This window comes from Eurosta solidaginis, chromosome 2 (assembly GCF_040869045.1).
Source record: "Eurosta solidaginis isolate ZX-2024a chromosome 2, ASM4086904v1, whole genome shotgun sequence".
Lineage (NCBI taxonomy): Eukaryota > Metazoa > Arthropoda > Insecta > Diptera > Tephritidae > Eurosta > Eurosta solidaginis.
This window is the reverse complement of record NC_090320.1, coordinates 277,384,486-277,401,722: the sequence shown is the minus strand read 5'-3', so window position 1 is coordinate 277,401,722 and position 17,237 is coordinate 277,384,486. Positions and strand designations below refer to the sequence as shown.

The 17,237-nt window shown below is 38.5% G+C and overlaps 2 non-coding genes and 1 pseudogene across 2 annotated transcripts; 1 reads left to right on the top strand and 2 right to left on the bottom strand.

Moving 5' to 3' along the window:
* The first annotated feature begins 451 nt into the window (after positions 1 to 451).
* On the top strand, positions 452 to 556 carry TRNAY-GUA (transfer RNA tyrosine (anticodon GUA)). The gene is made up of 2 exons: positions 452 to 488; positions 521 to 556. It is a non-coding gene; the product is annotated as a tRNA-Tyr (tRNA).
* Positions 557 to 4,915: 4,359 nt separating this feature from the next.
* LOC137241870 (uncharacterized) lies at positions 4,916 to 10,087 on the bottom strand (annotated as a pseudogene).
* TRNAY-GUA (transfer RNA tyrosine (anticodon GUA)) lies at positions 6,346 to 6,450 on the bottom strand. Its single transcript has 2 exons — positions 6,414 to 6,450; positions 6,346 to 6,381 (listed from the first exon to the last, which is right to left on the bottom strand). It is a non-coding gene; the product is annotated as a tRNA-Tyr (tRNA).
* Positions 10,088 to 17,237: the final 7,150 nt, after the last annotated feature.

The window sequence follows — 17,237 nt, the reverse complement described above, 5'->3', positions numbered from 1 at the left end:
GGCATTGATTTTTGAAAAAATGTTTTTTTTTGGAGGATGGTGTTTTAGATTTTTCTCAATACACAGTGTGAAAATCTGAAACACTCTTCGAACAAAATTGTCAAAAACCCTTGTAAATTTTGAAAGACCTTGAAAAAGCTTTTACTTTTGCTAAAATTTATTGAGTTACAAAACTGCCTACTTTAGAAAATTCAGTAAACTCCAAAAAACAAGTTCGGTATTTTCTCGAACTTTCGAGGTTTCTGGAAAACATTTTGGCTTGCATTTTCAGTTACAAAATTAATAGAAATATTATCTTAAAATATTGAATTAATTTCTGAAAAAATTAAAAAAATGCCCCTGCTATTTTTCTGTTCGCTACTGTAAGTGTACGTTATGTATGTTCATCTAATGCAAACAAAATCCAATGTTGAAGTGTACAGCTACGACTTAAATATATCGCAGTCCATCACCTTCGATAGCTCAGTTGGTAGAGCGGTGGACTGTAGTTTGAATTGCAATAGCCTTTGTATGAATAGAAATCCATAGGTCGCTGGTTCAATTCCGGCTCGAAGGAAAAACTTTTTACTACTTTTTTCGAAAAAAAAAAATTGTTTACTCATAAATTTTACATTAAATATGTTATTAGTAAGAAAATGTTAAAAAAAATAAAAAATTTATTTAAATAAAGCATCATGGGAAAGTGCCAAGGACATTATAAGGAAAGCCTACTTAACTCATTTGGCCTTTAGCTTACGAGCTTGATAGTAGATCGCTGCTTCTTATCCAAGATGTGCGGATAAAGTTTAGGAGAGAGGGGGAAAAACAAATAGGACGATAAAAAAGGGAGAGAAAGGCAGGAGAGGAGAGGGATACAAAGAATGTTCGAAATACAGAGAGGGAGACAGATGAGAGGGTTACAAATAGAGAGAGTAATATGGAGAGGGAGACGAAGAAAAAAGGGAGAGAAGAGCAGAGGGTGAGTTTATAGAAAATAAGAGTGAGAGGTGGATCGAGGGAGGGAGATGAACAGGGAGAAGAATAGTTAGTGAAAAATTGTCCAACATATTCACGGACATTTCTATTAAACTGAAAATATGAAAACGTTGTATTCTGACTATGAGTACCTTGTGAGGTCCAAATATGAATTAGACCTCACACGCCTCTGTTAGGAAGTTTCCCTAGGAAAATCTGCTTGAGGAACAGACATGGCTGAACCATAGAAGCGACGGCCAGAAATCAGCTGGTTCGTAATTTTTTAATATGATTTGACATTTTTACTTCTGGCGCAGTACGGTTTTGATATTAGTGAAACTAGTTACAAAAACAAAGTACATGAAATTTTTCATTACGCCGTACGTATATCGCCGTGCTGCCACCTTATATGGCTAAGCCTTGGGAGCAGACAGCTTATTATTATTCACCCCTATCACGCAATTCATCGTAGCAATATTACGAATTCGAATAACTGCTACGAATACTAATAAATTGCTATCACTGAACCCATGTGAACTCGAAAAAAGTGTTACCATACATAAACTTTGAATTTTGACATTTCGAAATCAGCTGGGTCGGAAAAATACAAAAATTATAAAAAAACTTAAATAGATTAAATATTTGTTAAACAATCAGAACATGGAATCTGTTGCATTTGCAGTTATTTTAGCTGAGAAAAAAAGAGAAAGGAGCCGGAGGGATCTAAAATTACAAAATAAATGTTTGAGGGATGTCAGCAATCCCAATTTAATACCTCTTTCGATATTTTCGGACGAGTATTAGTAGTGTTATGCTGTCGTAAAGGATTACCATATGTATAAGTAATCCATTCTTCAAAACTTTTCTAAATGCAGGTTTATAAAAAATTATCGAATAAATAAGGTGGCCTTTACTCATGTCCTAGGTGTTCTGGAGAGAAATTCCAGTTCATCAAGGTCGTCATCTATATTTCTTCTACATCGCTTGTCTTCGGTTTTACGTTTTTTTGGGAGGCTACCAGCATGGGGTAGGTAAGGACTTCGATATTCCAATGGCTCAATCCAAATTTAGTTATGTCTTGAAAGACATATTGATATCCCTGCAAACTCATCTTTGTCCTGTGTGGGTGAATCTGGACTTAAGCGGAGAAGAAAAAAGGCAAGCCAAAATGGACTTTTATCAGAAATATGGATTTCCGGGTGTGATTTTGTGTGTAGATGGGACACGCATTAAAATCGTTGCTCCAGCTGACGACAAATTTTTATATTATAATGGTATCAACGCAATGATTGTAAGATATATGGGAAATTTATGTAGACTTAAAATGTATTAATTCATTTGCCGATAAGCGATAATAATATGAAAATGCGATACGTGAATGCACAGTATCCTGGAAGTAATTATGACTCCAACATATGGAATGTCAGCGGTGCGAGGTCATTTTTTGAAGGCAAGTACCTGGGTGGTGAAAGAAACTCATAGATTTTAGGTAATATTTGCACATATCGTACGTACAATAATAATAGTATCGTACAATTTCTAAAAACTCCAAAATTATTAAATTAAAATTTGTCTTACTTTTTCACAGGAGATGCAGGATATGCCCTAGAACCGTGGCTAATGACACCTTTTCGGACACCTCCCACTTGAAGCCCCGAGGCAAATTACAACAAGATACATGCAAAGGGAAGAAATATTTTTGAACGGACGATCGGCGTCTTTAAAAATCGCTTTAGATGCCTTCTAGGAGCTCGTGAGCTTCACTATGAGCCTATGAAAGCATCTCAAATAGTCAACGTAGTTGCAGCCTTACATAACATATGTATCCATTATCGCGTGCCTGATATTTCAGAAAACGTTTTAGTAATAGAAGAATCGTCATATTTAAGTGAAAGTAATGAAATCTCTTCCTCATCTTACAAATAATGTAGCTTCGCAGATACGATTAAATATTTGTGGAACACTTTCGCGTTCATAAAATTTAAAATAAATGTAAAAACTAAATATTTTAAATTGTATACATAGCACGTTTTATTTAACTTATTTATGTATATATATTAGGGCGGGTCGATTTGTGGGGAGGCAAAAAAACGCCCATTGCTCTGTGAAAATCGTATTCTAGGGATCAAAATAAGAAACTTTGCCGAAGGAAGTATACCTCTAAAACGAATTCTGAAAATTTCGAAAAAACCGAAAAAATGCGATAATTCATTGCCAAAGACAGATAAGGCGATGAAACTTGGTAGGTCGGTTGACCTTATGACGCAGAATAGAAAATTAGTAAAACTTTGGACAATGGTCGTGGCACCGCCCACTTTTAAAAGAAGGTAATTTAAAAGTTTTGCAAGCTGTAATTTGGCAGTCGTTGAAGATATCATGATGAAATTTGACAGAAACTTTAATTCTATTACTATAAGTATGCTTAATAAAAATAAGCAAAATCGGAGAACGACCACGCCCACTTTAAACAAATTTTTTTTTTTTTAATTCAAATTTTAAAATTCAATATCTTCACAGTATATAAGTAAATTATGTCAACATTCGACTCCAGTAATGACATCGTGCAATAAAATATAAAAATAAAAGAAAATTTTAAAATGGGCGTGGCTCCGCCCTTTTGCATTTAATTTGTCTAGGATACTTTTATTGCCATAAGTCGAACAAAAATTTACCAATCCTTGTGAAATTTTGTAGGGGCTTAGATTCTAGGACGATAACTGTTTTATGTCAAAAAGGGCGAAATCGGTTTGAAGCCACGCCCAGTTTTTATACACAGTCGACCGTCTGTCCTTCCAATCGGCCGTTAACACGATAACTTGAGCAAAAATCGATATATCTTTACTAAACTCAGTTCACGTACTTATCTGAACTCATTTTGTATTGGTGTAAAAAATGTTCGAATTACGACTATGACCTCGCCCACTTTTTCGATGTCGAAAGTTACGAAAAATGAAAAAAATGCCATATTTCTATACCAAATACGAATAAAGGGATGAAACATGGTAATTGGATTGGTTTATTGACGCAAAATATAACTTTAGAAAAAACTTTTTAAAATGGGTGTGACACCTAACATATTAAGTAGAAGACAATGAAAAAGTTCTGTAGGGCGAAATCAAAAGCCCTTGGAATCTTGGCAGGAATACTGTTCGTGGTATTACATATATAAATAAATTAGCGGTACCCGACAGATGATGTTCTGGGTCACCCTGGTCCACATTTTGGTCAATATTTCGAAAACGCCTTCACATATACAACTACCACCACTCCCTTTTAAAATATTCATTAACACCTTTCATTTGATACCCATATCGCACAAACAAATTCTAGAGTCACTTCTGGTCCACCGTTATGGCGATATCTCGAAAAGGCGTTCACTTATTGTACTAAGTCCTCGCTCTTTTAAAATACTCATTAACACCCTTCATTTGATAACCATATCGTACAAACAAATTCCAGATTCCGCCCTGGTCCACATATATGGCGATATCTCGAAAAGGCGTCCACCTATTGAACTAAGGCCCACTGCCTTCTAAAATATTCATTAACACTTTTCATTTGATACCCATATCGTACAAACACATTCTAGATTCACCCCTGGTCCACCTTTATGGCGATATCTCGAAAACGCGTTCACATATACAACTAAGGCACACTTCTTTTTAAAATACTCATTAACACCTTTCATTTGATACCCATATCGTACAAACAAATTCTAGAGTCAGCCATGGTCCAACTTTGAGGCGATATCCCTAAATGGCGTCCATCCATAGAACTGTGGTCTACTCTCTCTTAAAATACTCTTTAATACCTTCCATTTGATACACATGTCAGACAACCAGATTCCAGGTTTACCCTAGGTTCATTTTCCTACATGGTGATTTTCCGTTATTTTGTCTCCATAGCTCTCAGCTGAGTATGTAATATTCGGTTACACCCGAACTTAGCCTTCCTTACTTGTTTATAATACATTTTGCATTTCGAATGCTCTGCATAACCGACGCATATCTGACGAAATGCTTTCTAATTTCTCCTCGATCTTCTCGTTGAACTTTTTTTGCAACGAAATTTGCTCCTTAAGCAAATCTTCGGTACGAGCTTCGACTGGACTGCTGGTCACTTGCTGCGACGGTGGGTTATCCCCCGTCTCATTTAGTCTACTTGCCACAGGAAGACTACGTGCTACAGGTAGGCCAGCATGTACTGTCTTCGGTATACCTTGTGTGCTCGTCTCCAATGCAGTCAATCCTCCTCCGTTTCCTCCAAATCGTTAAAATGATGCTGTCTATTTCGGCCGCCACCTGTAGCAGATTGCTCCGTTTTGTTCTCCACCAATTTTCGCTTTATGTATGCCTCCCAATCCAGCATTACCTGCAAAAAAAAAAAATAAGTTATACAATATATTTATGAATTGTACACTTAAGCTACAATTAAAATATGCTACCTTCTTCCATCTGGAAATGTCCTTGACAGGTGGTCCTATACTGTTCAGTGCCTCTGCCACATTTTTCCAGAACTCAGCTGCCTCTTCTTTGGGACACTTTGTAAAACCCTGAGCCATATCAGGTTTTCGTTGCAGCAATTCAATTAGGAGGGCATATTGTGTTGTTTTGTGGTGATTACATTGGACCTGCAAAAGTATATAAAATTGTATTATAGTGACAGCAACTGAGTGTACACATCATTTAAATAAAACCTTACATTTTTTCTATTTGTGCTTTTGTTTTAAATATTTTTCGCGTTTCGTAGATTTTCTCCGTTGGCAAGAACTTGTCGTAGAAAATTTCAAATAAATGTCAAAAGTTTACGTTCCGAGTGAATTCAGTGATGCCACTGTATGAATTTCGAATTTACTTTCGGAGACGTTCCGAAACGGTCGAATTGCATGATAGCAATTTCGTAACTTTCCCGAAAAAACAGTCTACGATGGATTGCGTGATTGGGCTGATTATCTTCGGATCTCATGTCTGCTTACTGAGAGAAATCTTTGACCAAACGATGGAAGCTAGCGAAGATAGCATATTTATCATTCACTATGTAGCCACGCTGCGGGCGTATTGTGCTATAAACCTAAGCCCATAGTCAACGTATTGATTGCACGATATCAGCGCGACTTCAGACCAGAATGTACTATTAGACGAGACCAGTTTTTCAACATAAGGCAAATCCTGGAAACTCTCGCGTTAAGGATAAAAATTCCTATATTTTTTTCAACGAAAAGGAAGCATGTAAAATTAACTTCTTAACTATGCAAAGAAGAAGCAGAGCAAATAATCGCTTGCAACTTGCTGCATTTCGAATGATCTCTTCTATGGAAGCTATATGACGGAGTGTAAAATTTCCACACAAAAAAAATAAAAATTCAAGACCAACGTTGAAAAAAAGATTAATTCCTTCGAGCCGGATTTGAACCAGCGACCTATGGATTTCTATTCGGACAAATGCTTTTGCAATTCAAACTACAGTCCACCGCTCTACCAACTGAGCTATCGAAGGCGATGCGTTCTGCTACGTAAATGGTGCATGCTATACATTTTACTTATATATGTGTGTTTGCATTCGTTGAGTATACGAGTGCATGTGTTTAAATTTTGTATGTGAGTCATCGGATACACCGATGAGTCTTAAAGAAATCGTCTTATCAGTGCTAAGTTGGCATTGTTGTGCGGCATCACTTTGTTAGCGTCACTACTTTATAAAATATACATACACAGCTATATAAGCATAAGGACAATGAAACAAAAAACACAAATATATAAAAATTAAATATATTCAAAATAGCAATTAGCACAGCGCAGCAGCAGAAAGTAAAGCAGCCGCTTACTTAAGTAAAACAAAAAAAGTGTGAAAATTGTGCATGAGGATAAAGAAGGCAAAAAAAAGAGCGGTGGCTATTATTATTATTATAATAAAACCGCGATGCACTGCAACCTTTATTTAGATCTTCAGTGATTGATCTTCAGTCCTTTACTCACTTTGGAGGCTTTTCATGCATTTATGCAACTTTTTAAGGCTTTTTACTCTGTATTACGAGAGGACTTAGAATCAAGCCACCTAGATAGGAGAGTATATGTCTTTACAGAGAATCTGAACCCTCGTTTAATTCTCCAGCTCTACAGATTTGTGTACCCGATAGATTTAATTAAGTATAGTGATATCGTGGAATAAAATATTTCATATAAATCCCAGCGAGAGCTTGTAGCTGCGTAGCGATGGCTTAGTAAGTCTTGGATGTGATCGAGGGTCAGGGTTTGTAGGAAATCTTATTTAAAACTGGAAGACCCGCAGATGTTTACCTGTCCTAAATTTTGCCTATCTGCATACATTTTAATAAGTTTTTTCCGTCTGATTCTGCCCTCCCCTCTTCACATTTTCCTAATCATTTTATTCATTCCTCCCTCCGTTTTTTTCGCTTCATCTATCTCCATTTTCGTCTCATTCTATCTCTTTCTCAATCCCCTTCTCTCTTTTATCTTCACTCAATACCTTCTCATTCTTCTGCTTCCCTTATTGCCTGTCCTAGAGGGTGGTATGTATTTTATTCTAGTCCTATTCCAAGTGCCACTCCGAGTCCCAGTCTCAGTCCCACTCCGAGTCTCAGTCTCAGTCCTAGTCCTAATCCCAGTCCCAGTCCGTCTATGGATAAAATATTACTCTGTACTAAAGCACTCATCAACAGCTTTCATTTGTTATCATATTCTATAAACACGTGCTAGGGGTACTCGGGTCCACGTTTCGGCCTATATCTCACTTCACTGTAATATTAAAACGAAATGCAGATTTTGGTTGCTTTTGAAATTCGGCTTGAAAATTGCACATGGAACAACTAAAGACTCTCCTGAATTAAAAAAAAATGTCATAGTACCTCTAAATCGCGGGCCCCTCAGAAACCACCCCCCCCCCCCTCCCGCCCTCACCCTTTCGGCGGGCTGGTGATGTGCTATACTTGATATTATTCGCTATAATATAAGCAGGTTGTTCAATTAAACGCCAAGCAATTACACGGAAGTATATCCGCACCACCTGAAAATATGAGTGCCACTGCGTATATGTAACATTTTATTATTACGTATAAACAAATAAAAAAAATGCAATAAAATAATATTACGACTATAAACTGAGATATAACCTATTCTATCTTTCAAGGTATGTCAAACTACATACGGGGTGCAAAACAAATTCAAAATCGGTTCTGTAGTTTAGGAGTCCATCGTAGCCAAAAATTTTGTGACACCTGTTTTTTATATATTAAGATATAAGTGTGAAATTCCATGAGTGTGTGAGTATATTTGCAGGGTAGTCATGCCTAGAGTACTTACTAGATACTAGATACTTTCTTTGTGCCTAGGTTTTGAAGCGTTCCGTAAAACCAAACTATAGTGTTAAATTGTTTATGTAAAAAACTTTTGAGGATACGCGTCCATGATAAATTACATACTGAACAAAGTTTGTACTATCTTATACAGATAGCACTTTGTAAACTATCAGATTGATCTAATCTTTTTAGTCATAGTTATAGCTACATCTACAAGTACTTGGTTGATCGTTATGTGAAATTAATGAATCACCTAAGTCAACCCATCCCCTCCGAATGAAGGGGAGGACCGCCTACTAAATTAACATTCTTGGATGGGAACAATCGTTTCGCTTAAAAATTACGTATCCGAAAATTGCTCGCCTGATTAAATTTTATGTACATTTTTAAGGCTTTTTACTCTATATTACGAGGGGACTAAGAGTCACGCCACCTAGATAGGAGAGTCTCTGCCTTTGCCAGAGCGCGAACTCACAGAGAATGTGAACCCTCGTTTAATTCTCCAGCTAAATATAGTTATCGTGTACTACAATATTTCATATAGTACCCAGTGAGAGTTCGTAGCTCCGTGGCGATGGCCTAATAAGTCTTGAATGTGATCGAGGGTCAGGTTGCTTGCCTGGTGTGGGATTCAAAGCTTCCGAAACCCAATTGTCAACCTCACCCACACGAGGGGAATCCTGTTACCAATATGAATAAACATATTAAGCAGGCGAGGCTCTGGCGATACCAAGTTCCTCATTGAAGTAGGGGGTGGGGAGGGCGGAATGGCCTAGAAAGTTTAATGTGTGCGTATAAATCGTTCCCAAGATGGTCGGGCTAGTACCTTAATGGGGCTTTGTTACCGGAACGTACCGGATCTATATACACTCAGAGAAAAATCGTTATAAAACGAACGGAACAAGTTCAAAATTAAGAACATTCGTTGAAAAAGTCTGCTAAGTACATTTCTGCTTATCTCGTGACCAATGGGCTTGTTTTAAGAACAGTTTTTCCAAGCACACCGTTCGTATTTTATGACCACTTTGGAATTGATGTGTGAACCTTCTGTACTCATTTCAATCACTACTTGGGCTTGATTTAAGATTTTTCGTTCTCACGCATCAAGAACGACTTGTGGTCGATTTAACAGTTTCCGGTCTCAATTCAATAAAGGTTTGTACTTGATCATTTGTGGGAGTGTGAAGGTACTAGAGTTGGCAAATATCCGTGTAGCTGTGATTTTGTCACAGGTACTGAAAGATCACAACTGAACTCTGGGACTGCTTCTGAGGATTCGCCGTGACTGGCTGACTGTGATAGCATCTGCACTTCGTTCACAATCACGTTTACATATAGTCTCAAACACATGAGTCAATGAATCTGTGATTCGTACTGCGGCTAATTACCCTGCAAAAATCGTGTGACCAAAAACGCACACATTCACTTGAGGTTTTTGACATCCACAAATACACCGAGTGTACATGCGAAAATTCGGAGCATAGAGTTCAGAAAATGAAATAGCAGAATGAAATATTTATTTTATTTTATTATCTCACTCTTTTTCTCACATTACATGCATACGGATTGTGAATGCGATCTAACGAGTACTCTACAACAACAACAACCCAAATCTTAAAATTAATAACAGGCAGCCCCTTTATTAATAGGTGAAAAACAATTGCAATAATCTCTTACTTGCTCGGCGCACAACCATAGCTGCCCATCCTTTAACAACAACTTCAGAAAATCCAAACGCTCCTGTATTTGCATATTATGCAGATAACGTCCATCAATACATAAAGTGTTCCGCTCAACATTCGGCATTTCAGCAATCATGTTGCGAATTTTATCCATATATGCAGTTAAACTGTTCGTAACAAGTATGACGAAAGTATAATCATTTTTAGTTTCAGATTGAAACCGAAATATAGGCCAATTATATAAATTATAATACCACGAAATACATTGTTTTATTTATCCTTGCGACCTTGAGCTCAATAATTAACCAGAAAGTTAAAAAATATTAATAACAAAAAAAAATTATTATTAAAATTCCAAAAGATTAGAAAAAACGCATAATACGCATTTTTATACTCAGTTGAGCAGAGCTCACAGAGTATATTAAGTTTGATTGGATAACGGTTGGTTGTACATATATAAAGGAATCGAGATAGATATAGACTTCCATATATCAAAATAATCAGGATCGAAAAAAAATTTGATTGAGCCATGTCCGTCCGTCCGTCCGTCCGTCCGTCCGTTAACACGATAACTTGAGTAAATTTTGAGGTATCTTGATGAAATTTGGTATGTAGGTTCCTGAGCACTCATCTCAGATCGCTATTTAAAATGAACGATATCGGACTATAACCACGCCCACTTTTTCGATATCGAAAATTTCGAAAAACCGAAAAAGTGCGATAACTCATTACAAAAGACAGATAAAGCGACGAAACTTGGTAGATGGGTTGAACTTATGACGCAATATAGAAAATTAGTAAGATTTTGGACAATGGGCGTGGCACCGCCCACTTTTACAAGAAGGTAATTTAAAAGTTTTGCAAGCTGTAATTTGGCAGTCGTTGAAGATATCATGATGAAATTTGGCAGGAACGTTACTACTATTACTCTATATGCGCTAAGTAAAAATTTGCAAAATTGGATGAAGAACACGCCCACTTTTTAAAAAAAAATTTTTTTAAATTCAAATTTTAACAAAAAATTTAATATCTTTACTGTATATAAGTAAATTAAGTCAAAATTCAACTCCAGTAATGATATGATGCAACAAAATACAAAAATAAAAGAAAATTTCAAAATGGGCGTGGCTCCGCCCATTTTCATTTAGTTTGTCTAGAATACTTTTATTGCCATAAGTCGAACAAAAATTTACCAATCCTTCTCAAATTTGGTAGGAGCATAGACTCTATGACGGTAACTGTTCTCTGTGAAAATGGGCGAAATCGGTGGAAGCCACGCCCAGTTTTTATACACAGTCCACCGTCTGTCCTTCCGCTCGGCCATTAACACAATAACTTGAGCAAAATCCGATATATCTTTACTAAACTTAGCCCACGTATTTACCTGAGCTCACTTTTTCTTGGTATAAAAAATGGGCGAAATCTGACCATAACCACGCCCACTTTATCGATATCGAAAATTACGAAAAATGAAAAAAATGCCATAATTCTATACCAAACACGAAAAAAGGGATGAAACATGGTAACTGGATTGGCTTATTGACGCAAAATATAACTTTGGAAAAACCTTTGTAAAATGGGTGTGACACCTACCATATTAAGTAGAAGAAAATGAAAAAGTTCTACAAGGCGAAATCAACAGCCCTTGGAATCTTGGCAGGAATACTGTTAGTGGTATTGCATATATAAATAAATTAGCAGTACCCGACAGATGATTTTCTGGATCACCTGGTCCACATTTTGGTCGATATCGCGAGAACGCCTTCACATATACATCTAAGGGCCACTCGCTTTTAAAACCCTCATTAATACCTTTAATTTGATATCCATATCGTACAAAAACATACCAGAGTCACCCCTGTCCCACCCTAATGGCGATATCTCGAAAAGGCGTCCACCTATAGACCTAATGCCCACTCCCTCTTAAAATGCTCAGTAACACCTTTCGTTTGATACCCATATCGTACAAACATTCTAGAGTCACACCTGGCCCACCCTAATGGCGATATCTCGAAAAGGCGTCCACCTATAGAACTAAGGATTACTCCCTTTTAAAATACTCATTACCACCTTTCATTTGATACCCATATCGTACAAACACATTCTAGAGTCACCCTGGCCCACCCTAATGGCGATATCTCGAAAAGGCGTCCACCTATAGACCTAATGCCCACTCCCTCTTACAATGCTCAGTAACACCTTTCGTTTGATACCCATACCCTACAAACATTCTAGAGTCACCCTTGGTCCAGCTTTATGGCGATATCTCGAAAAGGCGTCCACCTATAGAACTAAGGATTACTCCCTTTTAAAATACTCGTTACCACCTTTCATTTGATACCCATATCGTACAAACACATTCTAGAGTCACCCTGGCCCACCCTAATGGCGATATCTCGAAAAGGCGTCCACCTATAGACCTAATGCCCACTCCCTCTTAAAATGCTCAGTAACACCTTTCGTTTGATACCCATATCGTACAAACATTCTAGAGTCACCCCTGTCCCACCCTAATGGCGATATCTCGAAAAGGCGTCCACCTATAGACCTAGTGTCCACTCCCTCTTAAAATGCTCAGTAACACCTTTCGTTTGATACCCATATCGTACAAACATTCTAGAGTCACCCCTGGCCCACCCTAATGGCGATATCTCGAAAAGGCGTCCACCTATAGACCTAATGCCCACTCCCTCTTACAATGCTCAGTAACACCTTTCGTTTGATACCCATACCCTACAAACATTCTAGAGTCACCCTTGGTCCAGCTTTATGGCGATATCTCGAAAAGGCGTCCACCTATAGAACTAAGGATTACTCCCTTTTAAAATACTCGTTACCACCTTTCATTTGATACCCATATCGTACAAACACATTCTAGAGTCACCCTGGCCCACCCTAATGGCGATATCTCGAAAAGGCGTCCACCTATAGACCTAATGCCCCCTCCCTCTTAAAATGCTCAGTAACACCTTTCGTTTGATACCCATATCGTACAAACATTCTAGAGTCACCCCTGACCCACCCTAATGGCGATACCTCGAAAAGGCGTCCACCTATAGACCTAGTGTCCACTCCCTCTTAAAATGCTCAGTAACACCTTTCGTTTGATACCCATATCGTACAAACATTCTAGAGTCACCCCTGGCCCACCCTAATGGCGATATCTCGAAAAGGCGTCCACCTATAGACCTAATGCCCACTCCCTCTTAAAATGCTCAGTAACAGCTTTCGTTTGATACCCATATCGTACAAACATTCTAGAGTCACACCTGGCCCACCCTAATGGCGATATTTCGAAAAGGCGTCCACCTATAGAACTAAGGATTACTCCCTTTTAAAATACTCATTACCACCTTTCATTTGATACCCATATCGTACAAACACATTCTAGAGTCACCCTGGCCCACCCTAATGGCGATATCTCGAAAAGGCGTCCACCTATAGACCTAATGTCCACTCCCTCTTAAAATGCTCAGTAACACCTTTCGTTTGATACCCATATCGTACAAACATTCTAGAGTCACCCCTGTCCCACCCTAATGGCGATATCTCGAAAAGGCGTCCACCTATAGACCTAATGCCCACTCCCTCTTAAAATGCTCAGTAACACCTTTCGTTTGATACCCATATCGTACAAACATTCTAGAGTCACACCTGGCCCACCCTAATGGCGATATCTCGAAAAGGCGTCCACCTATAGAACTAAGGATTACTCCCTTTTAAAATACTCATTACCACCTTTCATTTGATACCCATATCGTACAAACACATTCTAGAGTCACCCTGGCCCACCCTAATGGCGATATCTCGAAAAGGCGTCCACCTATAGACCTAATGCCCACTCCCTCTTACAATGCTCAGTAACACCTTTCGTTTGATACCCATACCCTACAAACATTCTAGAGTCACCCTTGGTCCAGCTTTATGGCGATATCTCGAAAAGGCGTCCACCTATAGAACTAAGGATTACTCCCTTTTAAAATACTCGTTACCACCTTTCATTTGATACCCATATCGTACAAACACATTCTAGAGTCACCCTGGCCCACCCTAATGGCGATATCTCGAAAAGGCGTCCACCTATAGACCTAATGCCCACTCCCTCTTAAAATGCTCAGTAACACCTTTCGTTTGATACCCATATCGTACAAACATTCTAGAGTCACCCTTGGTCCACCTTTATGGCGATATCTCGAAAAGGCGTCCACCTATAGAACTAAGGATTACTCCCTTTTAAAATACTCCTTACCACCTTTCATTTGATACCCATATCGTACAAACACATTCTAGAGTCACCCCTGGCCCACCCTAATGGCGATATCTCGAAAAGGCGTCCACCTATAGACCTAGTGCCCACTCCCTCTTAAAATGCTCAGTAACACCTTTCGTTTGATACCCATATCGTACAAACATTCTAGAGTCACCCCTGGCCCACCCTAATGGCGATATCTCGAAAGGGCGTCCACCTATAGACCTAATGCCCACTCCCTCTTAAAATGCTCAGTAACACCTTTCGTTTGATGCACATATCGTACAAACACATTCTAGAGTCACCCCTGGCCCACCCTAATGACGATATCTCGAAAAGGCGTCCACCTATAGACCTCATGCCCACTCCCTCTTAAAATGCTCAGTAACACCTTTCGTTTGATACCCATACCGTACAAACATTTTAGAGTCACCCCTGGCCCACCCTAATGGCGATATCTCGAAAAGGCGTCCACCTATAGACCTAATGCCCACTCCCTCTTAAAATGCTCAGTAACACCTTTCATTTGATTCCCATATCGTACAAACACATTCTACAGACACCCCTGGTCCACCTTTATGGCGATATCTCGAAACGGCGTCCACCTATGGAACTAAGGATCACTCCTTTTCAAAATACTCATTAACAGCTTTCATTTGATACCCATATCGTACAAACACATTATAGAATCACCCCTGGTCCACCTTAATGGGGACATCTCGAAAAGGCGTCCACCGATAGACCTAAGGCCCACTCCCTCTTAAAATGCTCAGTAACACCTTTCATTTGATACCCATATCGTACAAACAAATTCTAGAGTCAGCCCTGGTCTACCTTTATGGCGATATCCCTAAATGGCGTTCATCCATAGAACTATGGCCTACTCTCTCTTAAAATACTCTTTAATACCTTTCATTTGATACACATGTTATACAACCACATTCCAGGGTTACCCCAGATTGATTTTCCTTATTTTGTCTCCATAGCTCTCAACTGAGTATGTTATGTTCGGTTACACCCGAACTTAGCCTTCCTTACTTGTTTCATATATTTCTCTTATTGAGAAATTATTCTTATTTGATGATGCAATCTGAAAATATATTTAAAACATTGCATAATAAGATTGAGAATTACCTGTGCATATGTGAATAGAACTCAACGAAAAGGAAGAGTTAACAAAATAGAATAAAAAAAATTGTTTTAAAAAACTTAAAAAATCGCAACCGCAACATCATAGCCGCTGGGCCACTGCAACTGCTTGATAGCTTGTACCAAATGTTGTATTTAACATTGCAGTAAACACGAATCATACCGTTTCTTTTTTCTTGAACTTAATTCTAGAACAGTGTTCTTAATTTAAGAACATTGCTCTCATTAATAGAACATTTGTTCATATTTTAAGACCAGCCGTTCTCTTTTCAAGAAAATGGTTGTCAATTCAAGAACAAGTTTGTTGTTTTGAAAACAGGTCGTTCGTTTTTCAAGAACAAAAAAGTAAAAACATGAAAGGCTTGAATTGAGTCCGGTGGTGCTGGAGTTTAGAATGGCGTTTTTCTCTGAGTGTACGGCAAAGGACCATCAACATCGATAGCACTCCCCAAAGCCTTCAGGGATTGTCTTTATCGTTAATACAACAACAACAACAGCTCGCCTGGTGTAGGTGAAGCTGGTACTTGTATTTGAGAGATCATGTATTGTGATATACAATCTCCTGTTTCCTTATTGCATGTTGTATAATTATAGTGGCTTTATCCAAGCACAAAGTAATCGACTTAAATGCGGGAATCTAGTAGGATATGCATTATGAAAATAATATCTTCTAGATCCATAAATCTTATCCTTAGCTGGGTAATAGAATGGGATATTTTCCAAAATGGTCTACCTGCATAATGTTTAAAAGTGTTTACCTCTTACTCTCCCTCCCCATCTGTCCTCTTTTTCCTTATACTTTTATTTACTCCTTCTGCATTTCTCTTTCTCAGCGTCTCTTTCTCCCCCACCAATTTTTCCCTTTTTACTTTCCTTTTCATCTATCCCTATCTCTCTCTATTCGTCTAAGTCTATCCCTTTCACAGTCTCTTACTCCTTCCCTCTTTTCTCTTCTCTCTACTTCTTCTTATTCTTCGCCGTCCCTTATTCCCAGTCCAAGACCCAGTCACAGTAGGTCCCTGGTAGTACAACGAACAGATGTCATAAAAATTTCGGTTTATATAGTACTTACTTACACGTATATACATATAGTTCTAAGCTATATTTTAAAAGATAATTGAGACTAAAGCAGAAAGTGAAAGGTTAAGGGGTGGAGAGAAATATGTTGATTACAAAAGTTCCCCTAGTTTAAGTACTAAATATGACTAAACAAAAGGCTATAAAGAAGCCGTATATATCTGTTTTGGTTAAGAGAGTATCTCCACTTCTATGGGTTGCCACACTTATGAGCTCTTGGTTCTTCTTGAGAAGGATGCAGCAAGGTAATCGCATATGCAGATGACTTTGCGCTGTTAGGGGGAAGTTTCCGCAGGCACTATGCGATCTAATGCAAACTAAGCTGAGACTGGTGGAGGACTGGTCCAGGAGTAAAGGTCTATCGGTCAATTCAGCCAAAACTGAACTCGTTTTGTTTACTAGGAAATATATGATTCCTGTGTTGCAGCTGCCGGTGCTAGCGGGTACGACCCTGACGCATAGGGACTCTGCCAAACACCTAGGAGTAATTTTGGATAGGAAACTATCCTGGAGGGAAAACGCTCAGGATCGTGTGAGGAAAGCAATGGTTGCACTGTGCAGCTGTGGACTATCGCCGGATATTATCCTGTGGCTCTACACTGCTGCGGTTAGAACAATTCTTCTATATGAGGCTTTGGTCTGGTGGACGAGTTTAGATACAAAATCGAAACTACGATCATTCCAGAAGGTACAAAGAAGTGCTCTAGTCTGCGTGGCGGGCGCTCTTCGCACCACCCCTGCGGATATTATTTTAATGTGTTGCAAATAGATTTAATGACCAAGCAATGTGCGGCCTTTTCTGCTCTACGGC